The sequence below is a fragment of the Ylistrum balloti genome, unplaced genomic scaffold, assembly GCF_031769215.1.
Source record: "Ylistrum balloti isolate Yb309-2 unplaced genomic scaffold, AGI_CSIRO_Ybal_v1 Utg370170, whole genome shotgun sequence".
NCBI classification, from domain to species: Eukaryota; Metazoa; Mollusca; class Bivalvia; order Pectinida; family Pectinidae; genus Ylistrum; species Ylistrum balloti.
This window is the reverse complement of record NW_026782161.1, coordinates 420455-434280: the sequence shown is the minus strand read 5'-3', so window position 1 is coordinate 434280 and position 13826 is coordinate 420455. Positions and strand designations below refer to the sequence as shown.

Sequence of the window (13826 nt, the reverse complement as noted above, 5' to 3'; positions counted from 1 at the left end):
ATGACACATACCCATTTACTGGAATCTCCCACACAATCAATAGTGTCAAGTCGGTATGACACATACCCATCTACTGGAATCTCCCACACAATCAATAGTGTCAAGTCAGCATGACACATACCCATTTACTGGAATCTCCCACACAATCAATAGTGTCATGTCTGTATGACACATACCCATCTACTGGAATCTCCCACACAATCAATAGTGTCAAGTCAGCATTACACATACCCATTTATTGGAATCTCCCACACAATCAATAGTGTCAAGTCGCTATGACATATTCACATACGTGAAGAAATATTTCCTTTGTTATTTTTTTCCAATACATAGAATCAAAACACAATTATTTCTACCGTTGATACATATTTTAAAGTTTATTTTCTAAAATGACTAAATCATGTCTATTGTGTCAAATATGAATACTGGCTTTTCTCTTTGCATCAAATAATGATCTAGAATATAACACTCTCCGTTTATGTAAAGATGGCTTTAGGTAAATTAAGTATCATGTCGGTTACATTCAGATCCGTCCTTGATGTTACCAACATTCTGTGTTTTCTTGTTTGATACCAGCATTCATGCTGACGTGTCCCTGATGTATCAGATGGAAATGATATTACTCCACTACGGAGATACAACGACGCAATTGGAAACAGAACGCAAAGACTAAAAGAACAGGCTATTTTTATGAAATTCGATCAAATCTGAAAATACTTGACTTAAATTCAACAGATTTTTTCATTCCTTTCCACTGATGCTGACTAGCATGTCTAAGTGGTGGCTGTGATCTGTAACTGATGTTGACTAGTATGTCTAAGTGGTGGCTGTGATCTGTAACTGATGCTGACTAGTATGTCTAAGTGGTGGCTGTGATCTGATTGTAACTGATGCTGACTAGTATGTCTAAGTGGTGGCTGTGATCTGTAACTGATGCTGACTAGTATGTCTAAGTGTTCGCTGTGATCTGTAATTGATGCTGACTAGTATGTCTAAGTGGTGGCTGTTATCTGTAACTGATGCTGACTAGTATGTCTAAGTGGTCGCTGTGATCTGTAACTGATGCTGACTAGTATGTCTAAGTGGTGGCTGTGATCTGTAACTGATGCTGACTAGTATGTCTAAGTGGTGGCTGTGATCTGTAACTGATGCTGACTAGTATGTCTAAGTGGTGGCTGTGATCTGTAACTGATGCTGACTAGTATATCTAAGTGGTGGCTGTGATCTGTAACTGATGCTGACTAGTATGTCTAAGTGGTGGCTGTGATCTGTAACTGATGCTGACTAGTATGTCTAAGTGGTGGCTGTGATCTGTAACTGATGCTGACTAGTATGTCTAAGTGGTGGCTGTGATCTGTAACTGATGCTGACTAGTATGTCTAAGTGGTGGCTGTGATCTGTAACTGATGCTGACTAGTATATCTAAGTGGTGGCTGTGATCTGTAACTGATGCTGACTAGTATGTCTAAGTGGTGGCTGTGATCTGTAACTGATGCTGACTAGTATGTCTAAGTGGTGGCTGTGATCTGCAACTGATGCTGACAAGTATGTCTAAGTGGTGGCTGTGATCAGTAACTGATGTTGACTATTATGTCTAAGTGGTGGCTGTGATCTGATTGTAACTGATGCTGACTAGTATGTCTAAGTGGTGGCTGTGATCTGTAACTGATGCTGACTAGTATGTCTAAGTGGTGGCTGTTATCTGTAACTGATGCTGACTAGTATGTCTAAGTGGTGGCTGTTATCTGTAACTGATGCTGACTAGTATGCCTAAGTGGTGGCTGTGATCTGTAACTGATGCTGACTAGTATGTCTAAGTGGTCGCTGTGATCTGTAACTGATGCTGACTAGTATGTCTAAGTGGTGGCTGTGATCTGTAACTGATGTTGACTAGTATGTCTAAGTGGTGACTGTGATCTGTAACTGATGCTGACTAGTATGTCTAAGTGGTGGCTGTGATCTGTAACTGATGCTGACTAGCATGTCTAAGTGGTGGCTGTGATCTGTAACTGATGCTGACTAGTATATCTAAGTGGTGGCTGTGATCTGTAACTGATGCTGACTAGTATGTCTAAGTGGTGGCTGTGATCTGTAACTGATGCTGACTAGTATGTCTAAGTGGTGGCTGTGATCTGTAACTGATGCTGACTAGTATGTCTAAGTGGTGGCTGTGATCTGTAACTGATGCTGACTAGTATATCTAAGTGGTGGCTGTGATCTGTAACTGATGCTGACTAGTATGTCTAAGTGGTGGCTGTGATCTGTAACTGATGCTGACTAGTATGTCTAAGTGGTGGCTGTGATCTGTAACTGATGCTGACTAGTATGTCTAAGTGGTGGCTGTGATCTGTAACTGATGCTGATCTGTAACTGATGCTGACTAGTATGTCTAAGTGGTGGCTGTGATCTGTAACTGATGCTGACTAGTATGTCTAAGTGGTGGCTGTGATCAGTAACTGATGTTGACTATTATGTCTAAGTGGTCGCTGTGATCTGATTGTAACTGATGCTGACTAGTATGTCTAAGTGGTGGCTGTGATCTGTAACTGATGCTGACTAGTATGTCTAAGTGGTGGCTGTTATCTGTAACTGATGCTGACTAGTATGTCTAAGTGGTCGCTGTTATCTGTAACTGATGCTGACTAGTATGCCTAAGTGGTCGCTGTGATCTGTAACTGATGTTGACTAGTATGTCTAAGTGGTGGCTGTGATCTGATTGTAACTGATGCTGACTAGTATGTCTAAGTGGTGGCTGTGATCTGTAACTGATGCTGACTAGTATGTCTAAGTGGTGGCTGTTATCTGTAACTGATGCTGACTAGTATGTCTAAGTGGTCGCTGTTATCTGTAACTGATGCTGACTAGTATGCCTAAGTGGTCGCTGTGATCTGTAACTGATGTTGACTAGTATGTCTAAGTGGTGGCTGTGATCTGTAACTGATGCTGACTAGTATGTCTAAGTGGTGGCTGTGATCTGTAACTGATGCTGACTAGTATGTCTAAGTGGTGGCTGTTATCTGTAACTGATGTTGACTAGTATGTCTAAGTGGTCGCTGTTATCTGTAACTGATGCTGACTAGTATGTCTAAGTGGTGGCTGTGATCTGATTGTAACTGATGCTGACTAGTATGTCTAAGTGGTGGCTGTGATCTGTAACTGATGCTGACTAGTATGTCTAAGTGGTGCTGTGATCTGATTGTAACTGATGCTGACTAGTATGTTTAAGTGGTCGCTGTTATCTGTAACTGATGCTGACTATTATGTCTAAGTGTTCGCTGTGATCTGATTGTAACTGATGCTGACTAGTATGTCTAAGTGGTCGCTGTGATCTGTAACTGATGTTGACTAGTATGTCTAAGTGGTCGCTGTGATCTGTAACTGATGCTGACTAGTATGTCTAAGTGGTGGCTGTGATCTGTAACTGATGCTGACTAGTATGTCTAAGTGGTGGCTGTGATCTGATTGTAACTGATGTTGACTAGTATGTCTAAGTGGTCGCTGTTATCTGTAACTGATGTTGACTAGTATGTCTAAGTGGTGGCTGTGATCTGTAACTGATGTTGACTAGTATGTCTAAGTGGTCGCTGTGATCTGTAACTGATGCTGACTAGTATGTCTAAGTGGTGGCTGTTATCTGTAACTGATGTTGACTAGTATGTCTAAGTGGTGGCTGTGATCTGATTGTAACTATTTGAGTATGAGTTGCTGTGATTAACTGACATTTGATTGATCCTTTGTCTCCATTTTGGTTTGATTGTAACCGATTCTGTTCAACATGTCTGTGACCGACGGTTTAATTGTGACTGGTGGTGTTTAAGACGACAGCTTCCTTGCTGTGATTTATCTAGACTGATGTTGATTATCATTAGGTGTGGTTTGATTTCAACTGGCGCTATGGATTCATTTCATCTGTTGTAGCATACACAGACTGGGTCCCCTCTGTGGATTCATTTCATCTGATGCAGCATCCACAGACTGGGTCCCCTCTGTGGATTCATTTCATCTGATGCTGCAAACACAGACTGGGTCCCCTCTGTGGATTCATTTCATCTGATGCTGCAAGCACAGACTGTGTCCCCTCTATGGATTCATTTCATCTGTTGCTGCAAACACAGGCTGTGTCCCCTCTATGGATTCATTTCATCTGTTGCTGCAAACACAGTCTGGGTCCCCTCTGTGGATTAAATTTCATCTGTTGCTGCAAACACAGGCTGGGTCCCCTCTATGGATTAATTTCATCTGTTGCTGCAAACACAGGCTGGGTCCCCTCTGTGGATTAATTTCATCTGTTGCAGCATACACAGACTGGGTCCCCTCTATCGATTTATTTCATCTGTTGCAGCATACACAGGCTGGGTCCCCTCTGTGGATTCATTTCATATGTTGCAGCATACACAGACTGGGTCCCCTCTGTGGATTAATTTCATCTGTTGCAGCATACACAGGCTGGGTCCCCTTTGTGGATTAATTTCATCTGTTGCAGCATACACAGACTGGGTCCCGTCTGTGGATTAATTTCATCTGTTGCTGCAAACACAGACTGGGTCCCCTCTGTGGATTAATTTCATCTGTTGCAGCATACACAGACTGGGTCCCCTCTGTGGATTAATTTCATCTGTTGCAGCATACACAGACTGGGTCCCCTCTGTGGATTAATTTCATCTGTTGCAGCATACACAGACTGGGTCCCCTCTGTGGATTAATTTCCTCCGTGGCAGCATACACAGACTGGGTCCCCTCTGTGGATTAAGTTCATCTGTTGCAGCATACACAGGCTGGGTCCCCTCTGTGGATTAATTTCATCTGTTGCAGCGTACACAGACTGGGTCCCCTCTGTGGATTAATTTCATCTGTTGCAGCATACAAAGGCTGGGTCCCCTCTGTGGATTAATTTCATCTGTTGCAGCATACACAGACTGGGTCCCCTCTGTGGATTCATTTCATCTGTGGCAGCATGCACAGGCTGGGTCCCCTCTGCGGATTAATTTCATATGTGGCAGCATACACAGGCTGGGTCCCCTCTGTGGATTAATTTCATATGTGGCAGCATACACAGGCTGGGTCCCCTCTGTGGATTAATTTCATATGTGGCAGCATACACAGGCTGGATCCCCTCTGTGGATTCATTTCATCTGTTGCAGCATACACAGACTGGGTCCCCTCTGTGGATTAATTTCATCTGTTGCAGCATACACAGGCTGGATCCCCTCTGTGGATTAATTTCATCTGTTGCAGCATACAAAGGCTGGGTCCCCTCTGTGGATTAATTTCATCTGTGGCAGCATACAAAGGCTGGGTCCCCTCTGTGGATTAATTTCATCTGTTGCAGCATACACAGGCTGTGTCCCCTCTGTGGATTCATTTCATCTGTTGCAGCAAACAGTCATACACACGGCTACAATCTCACCGTAATTACAAAATCCTTGTAGAGCTTTAGAAGTAGTATTATGGAAACGACCAAGGTCAATTCAGTCTTATAATATCCGTTTTCGCGATATCTTTACAACAAAGAGAACTTTTATTGACAGTTTCCTATTCGTATTTAATTTATTTTTTACGTATTCCAATATCTTTGCAACTGAGACATTAAAAATACGTTCACAAACGGTTGGATCTCTGTGAAATGAAGTATAAAATCAACAGGTGGTAGCGACAAAGCCACTTTTTTTAGAGCGATCTGCTTTTATAATACATGTAGTAAAAAAAAAAAACAAAAACAAAAACAAAAACAAAACACCACACATCTTCAGCAGAGACATGAGTATTTTTGTTGTGGTAATAAAGATACTGCCCAACCCAATGACCACTCTATAGTGTAACCGACAAAAAAAAAAAAGAAAAAATTAACGGAAATATTGTTCACAAAATGATGTATAGTAACATCAGTTTAGAAACACCTACTATCAATTACAGTAACCATACGCATTAACCTTACTAATACCATGTAGTTCGGGTTTTTAATGAATACAAAAAGATGTCACATCAAAGCGCTTTTATTGGAGCTTTAAGCAATATCGATATTAGAAAAATGGAGACAGACAATTTTGTATCGAGTTTGTTTGAGCTTGACCTGTAGCGATAAATGCATATTATTATGTGTAACACCATCATATCTGTAATTGTACAATGATTGACCATGGGATTTCGTTTCGTCCCGTATTAACTAAATGGCTTTATCTGGTTTTGGTGGAAAGCTACATAATCCAAACAAACAAAACACTTCAGGTCATTTCTTTTTATTTTATGCTACAAATAGTTTTTAATGTTATTCATTTCACGTGATTCAGGGTTTGTTAAACGAATGACAACAAAGACAACAGGAATCAATGCCTTTTAAGAGTGTTGTTACCGACAACACTGCAGGTCTTGCCCTCCGGTTTATTTTTTTTTCGTTTCAATGTTTCCGTTGACAGTAATTGACGCCTTACTTGGCAGTAAACAAGTTCGTTAGGCTCTACCATGTCACAAATAGGAGCTATGCTGGTGCCTTGAGGTTATTACAGGCTGGATATCATAACAAAACCTAAGTTATACGAGTGGTACTCAACGGTCATTTTAAACTTCCATCACACTGAATTGACATAACACAGGGATTCAGATAAGCGACATTGACTGAAAAAAGACTAACCCGTTCCTAATCACAACTTTCATATAACAATTAAAACAGTACATACCTTACAGATTTCACAGACTGCAATAGTCTTAATAAAAACAAGAAAAGGTAAACGTAATTTTTCAAGCTCCTAAGTAAACAGGAGTAGGAAGAAGTGTATAACATGGTAACATGATATATATAAATATATATGTGTGTCATTAACACTTATTCTGCCGACAGATTTTTGTGAAGTGGCATCATTCGATATGGGGCCGTGACGGGACCAGACGGACAAGGCTAGCTAGAATTTTGTAAAGTGACGTGACGGGACCAGACGGACAAGGCTAACTAGGTTTTTGTGAAGTGGCATCATTCGATATGGGCCGTGGCGGGACCGGGCGGACAAGGCTAGCTAGGTTTTTGTAAAGTGGCATCATCCGATATGGGGCCGTGACGGGACCGGGCGTACAAGGCTAGCTTCCGTAACACGCTCTTTTGATAGCCTTGTATTTTGGCAGGAGTCTCCGTATAAATCTTTCTTTTGTTCATATTTTGCCCTAGATTGATCGGAGTTTGGATTATGATCATGTGAATATGGTGATATTTTCTTGTTTTTCTTATTAAAGGAGTCATTTTAAAATGACTTTGGAGATGCTCTAGAACGCCTTAATGTTTCCATGGTTACTAAATAATTATCCAAAATGAAAACTCCTCTATAGCAGTAGGGACTGCTAAATCAATAGATCAATTTTCAGTGAGTTTATTTGGATGAATTTGGTTTTTATACTCTGAAAATCAGTCTTGATTGTTTGTTTCCATGGTAACCTTACGAGTCTTTAAAATGAATACTACCCCTTAGCAAAATACACTACCAGACCAATTACTTGATATATGTAGATAGTTGGTCGGAATTATCTTGAAAGGGTTGGAAAAATTACTCCGGAAACGTTGATATCTGAGGTCTATTTTTTCACATGGTACGTAACTTTAAAAAAAACTGAAATTTGCTCAATAGCAATAGGCACCGCGCAGGAATCGACGCAAGGAAGGAGCCGGTGTACATACCCCAACAACCTGCGTTTGACGGGGTATAATAATTACAAGTTGTCAGGTTTTAAATTGAATCGAACACGAAATTGCCGCTAAAGCATTATCTGCTCGGGCTCATTACCAGTCCTAATCAAAGTACTGAATATCCTGAGAGGCTAAACGTATTGGAAAATGTTTACAAATAATCGCTAAACTATATTACTGTCCCCATACTATTACACTTTGGAATGCAAAAATTACTAAAATAAGAGAACCAGAGGCTACTTTTCTTAATCTTAAGCGATTTTATAGCTTCTTTAATTCTTGTTTCAAAATTGACGACAATAATGTGAACAATTCAAAATAGGTAAAAAAAAAAAAAAAAAAAAAAAAAATACACTCAACCATATATTTATCGCCAACAATCCAAATGATAAATAGCTCTATGATGAAGTTGACTAAATAAAACCCTTTGCAATACCCATGAAGATGTTGCAATTACTATCCTATCAATATGAGGATTTAGACAAATCGAAAGGACTTTATACCTACTTCTTTATTTTGAATGTATTGCAAAGTAATAGACCTTACTTATTATAATTATATTTGTAGTTGAGGAAAGTAGATAAGGTGTACACAGCATTTCAGATAGATAAAAGTGTAAGTAATTACATTAAATGTATTTACATGCCTATCTTCCTTGAAGTATCATGGTTAGACTTTTCTTCCAGTAATTATATCTATAAAGCCATAGCTCTATGAGATTAAACCAGACTTCCATATATATACAACATTTACAATATTTTCACTATAGCTACTACTATTTCTGATCTCCAATGCATTAGATAATATCACCATGACACGCAAAATGAATAAATATGTTAAGGAAATATTTCGATCTAATTAATTGAAAATTATAAACATGAATATTTTGGGTTTTGTTTTATACGCGCTTTGTTTGAAGGAATATTTTCATTTCAAAGAACTTTGAACACATTAACAAACCTTGAGAAATCAGCACAATCAACCTTCATCAAATAAAACTAAAAGACAAAAAATATAAGTTATGACAGAGTCAACATCATGATTAGTACGGTATTAAAAATATATTATTCATAAATCATGAGCACCAATTGTACCTTGCCTACGAAGCGCAAACTTATTAGCTTCAAAAATTTGAAAAAGTGTCACGGCGGTGGGTGTGAAAAACTTGAAAAAGTGTCATATCGGCGGGTGTGCGCGTGGGACAAACAGTCCAATTTTGTGACGTCTAATGAGGTAAAGTGATGTTATATAATAAGACGATCTCGCCACAACGACAAGGATTAAAGCAAAATTGATGTTCTGTTTGTAAGTTTTGTTTGTTTATAAGTGTTGTTAGTTGATATTTCAAACCAAGCCCCCAGACTAGATTCTTATCATGGCGCCAACTCGCACGTACAGTGTTCTGTACGCTTACGTCATGTCGAGAAGGATTTATAAGCCCTGCCATACAATAAATACACTGTAAATCAAGTCATGCAGTTACAATAAACTTTGAAGATACAAGAAACCATTTTTAGCTTACTTAAGGTAAATATGGTTGTTTTCTAGGAATATTCACAGCAGGCGATAAGAATCACGTCAGCTCGATCTTCTTCAGTAGCAGAGGTCGGGGATGTCCGTGAGCAAATTCCGTAAAATATATTGTTCAAAATCACTAGTTCAACCACACTTTATTTTAAATATATAGTAATCGTGTTGTTATTTTAATAAATAAACTAATTGTGGATGATTTTAAAATAGCGATTTGAAAGATCGCGGCATTATTTACGCAGAAAATTGCCGCTAGAGGGCTCTAACTCTTTTCGATATATCAGCCAATGAGAAGGCCAGGATCGGTAAATTTTGTCTAAAAGGCCGTAGCAATAGGCTATTCGTACTGAGTACGTTTAGCATAAAAAGTAACTGATATCTGAATTTTACTAATACTTTCATACAAATTTTTCTTTTCAAATATTTCATTTTTGATTTTAATGTTATCTCATTTAGACCTCGTTATGATATACATCAGTGGAAATGAGAAATTCGACATTTACCATACCAATACCACATTGACCATACCTATACCACATTGACCATACATATACCACATTGACCATACATATACCACATTGACCATACCTATACCACATTGACCATACCAATACCACATTGACCATACCTATACCACATTGACCATACCAATACCACATTGACCATACCAATACCACATTGACCATACATATACCACATTGACCATACATATACCACGTTGACCATGCCTATACCACATTGACCATACCTATACCACATTGACCATACCAATACCACATTGACCATACCTATACCACATTGACCATACATATACCACATTGACCATACCAATACCACATTGACCATACCTATACCACATTTACCATACCTATACCACATTTACCATACCAATACCACATTGACCATACATATACCACATTGACCATACCAATACCACATTGACCATACCTATACCACATTGACCATACCTATACCACATTTACCATACCTATACCACATTGACCATACCTATACCACATTTACCATACCAATACCACATTGACCATACCTATACCACATTGACCATACCTATACCACATTGACCATACATATACCACATTGACCATACCTATACCACATTGACCATACCTATACCACATTGACCATACCTATACCACATTGACCATACCAATACCACATTGACCATACCAATACCACATTGACCATACCTATACCACATTGACCATACCAATACCACATTGACCATACCTATACCACATTGACCATACCAATACCACATTGACCATACCTATACCACATTGACCATACCTATACCACATTGACCATACCTATACCACATTGACCATACCTATACCACATTGACCATACCTATACCACATTGACCTTACCTATACCACATTGACCATACCTATACCACATTGACCATACATATACCACATTGACCATACCTATACCACATTGACCATACATATACCACATTGGTCATACCTATACCATATTGACCATACCTTTACCACATTGGTCATATCTATACCACATTGACCATATCTATACCACATTGGTCATACCTATACCACATTGGTCATACCTATACCATATTGACCATACCTATACCACATTGGTCATACCTATACCACATTGGTCATACCTATACCATATTGGTCATACCTATTCCATACTGTTTTACGAAGTGATTACTTTCTTTCTGTCAGGTATATCTATTAAATGTTATCAGTCACGTGCATCATAGTGGTTGCACCTTCTTTCAGATCAGTGGTCTTTATTTGGTACATATTCGGTATCGCCCATGTGCCATAGATATGTTCAATAAGATAAATTCTTACATCGGTTCATTTACTAATTAACTAATTCAATAAAAACCAGTAAAGTATGCTGAACATACAGAGTACAAAGTTCTTTCATGATAAAACATTTACATAAAATAAAGAATCTCAACGTCAACTGAACCTGAAACATGTACATTGAACAGTGATACTTGTCAATATTTACAGTCCAGGACAAATGAAACTTGTCCTTTAAATCAATATTTGACGAATTAACATTAATAAAAATTATGTTAGCTGGTTATGTAATTGAATCATATTATAGGAATTCAATATTTATCGATGGATACTTATTCACATTCTTCCGATGTGGTGATGTCGGATGTGGTGATGTCGGCGATGTGGTGATGTCGGATGTGGTGATGTCGGATGTGGTGATGTTGGGTGTGGTGATGTCGGCGATGTGGTGATGTCGGATGTGGTGATGTCGGATGTGGTGATGTCGGATGTGGTGATGTCGGATGTGGTGATGTCGGCGATGTGGTGATGTCGGATGTGGTGATGTCGGATGTGGTGATGTCGGATGTGGTGATGTCGGCGATGTGGTGATGTCGGATGTGGTGATGTCGGCGATGTGGTGATGTCGGATGTGGTGATGTCGGCGATGTGGTGATGTCGGCGATGTGGTGATGTCGGATGTGGTGATGTCGGATGTGGTGATGTCGGATGTGGTGATGTCGGCGATGTGGTGATGTCGGATGTGGTGATGTCGGCGATGTGGTGATGTGGTGATGTCGGCGATGTGGTGATGTCGGCGATGTGGTGATGTCGGCGATGAGGTGATGTCGGATGTGGTGATGTCGGCGATGTGGTGACGTCGGCGATGTGGTGATGTCGGATGTGGTGATGTCGGATATGGTGATGTCGGCGATGTGGTGATGTCGGCGATGAATTCATTATTACCTACTCTTTCTACACCAGTAAACTGTAGGAAGATTTTATGAAATTTGTTGACCAAACTCCTGATAAGATTGTAAAGTCTATAGTCGCAAACGTGAAAATAGATATGTTGCTGTCGCTAGTGATCTAATAATATGGTGTAATTTGTATTTATTTGTCTGTCTTTTGAACAATCTTAGATAGTGTATGTGGTAGACACTGCTGGTTGACGTGCAGTCCCCGAGAGTTGCCGTACACTGCATGCCATGTTTGTAATTTCAAAAAGTGGTAGGGTTCAAAATATACACACGTAATCGATGTTATTCTAAAACTATAAAATATAAGAAAATCTTGACTTTTATTATTTGTAGGGCTGGTGCATCTTATAATCTAGATTTAAAATTTTTCTCGATCGGAGTTTCATAAATCGCCTTTAAGTTTTAAAATCTAGACCCTTTAGAATAACTGACGTGTACTTAAGGGCCTCATTGACCATAACTATTGCAGCGTAAGATGTAGGACTTTCATACTTCACATGTGTGGTCATTGTGACAACACCTTCCCGGTTTCGAAAGTTTTGACCGTATGACTTTGACCACGACCTTTGACCTACATCTAAAAGTGGAAAAAAATTGAAAATCATTACCACAATGAAGACATAAGTGTTTCACAAAGTGTGCATGCAATGAGCACATGCATTACACAGTACAAATTTAATGTCCTACTTCAGAATTTTGTTGCAACCGGGAACATAGTGTTTCATAAACAGATCTTGTGCATCATGATATCGTCACAGAGCTCGATGCTGTCACCATACGGTCAACATTGATTAAATCTACCTTGTAATTCATTATTGATTTATTCATTCATTGCCGTGAACGAGTAATATGATTTCACATCAAAGATATTCTGCCAATTACCCTGTTCTTCCGTGTTCTTTAAAATTATCTGAATCCACAACCAGGTATCAAAGGTATGTACGATATATACAATGTATAAAAAGCGGAAATCAATACTTGTCTTGATTGTGTCGGTAAATTACATCCACACACAGAGTACCTGTTGGGTAAAGAAATTAAAATGCTATAAGAGGACAATACAATTAATTCAAGCACCTTGTAATCTCATTTAACAAAAACATTCGAAAACAATAATTCTCAAAAAACATTTTTGGTGAAATTTTAATTGATTTTATTACAAATCGGTATAAAAAGGAGCATTCGATTTACACCACTTCCTGTAGACTCTCGTCACTGTCCATTCGACGGTGTAAACGACATATTTTATGACTCTCTAACCACGTGAACACACTTAACAGTCTCCAAACATTGTACCTTCTCTTATTTTTTCAATCGGTAAGCCCCTCCCCCACCCCTCCTTCTCTATTTAGGTGACATTCTAAATACCAAGCAACACAAACGAGTACAACTCGGTTGTAAATGTCCTCAAGCCAACATGCCTATATGTGCTGCAATACAAAGGTTGTACAAAGACATACAAATGTATTCCACCTTTCAACACAAAGTCAGCATTACACTTATAAATGCTTCAGGACCAAATAAGGAATTAATACTACATCTTAGAGCAGTTTCCTCCTTCTAGGTCAAAGCTATATGTTCACCTCCCAGGGCTGTTCTGTTCGTTTGGTGACATTTTGCCTCGACAATACAAGTGCGTATGATACGATTTGTTAGTATTAGAAACCCTTCGCCGTAACCAGAATCGTGTCGTCAGACAGAAAATGGCTTTATTGCGTTATTATTCAGGCATCCCCTGTGTCTAGATATAGCTAGAAAATCTGCATTTATCATTCATATATAACAATTTACATGACTATGCAAGATCACACACAATTATCTCCAATCATAAATGTGTTTTCATTTGATATTTGTTTGATTCTTGAA

General features: G+C 39.0%; 1 protein-coding gene across 1 annotated transcript in view; it reads right to left on the bottom strand.

Annotated features, from left to right (window-relative positions):
- The window catches only part of LOC132551053 (BDNF/NT-3 growth factors receptor-like), a 124764-nt gene that overhangs the window by 48904 nt on the left and 62034 nt on the right, over positions 1 to 13826 (bottom strand). The gene's annotated exons all lie outside the window — the stretch shown is intronic.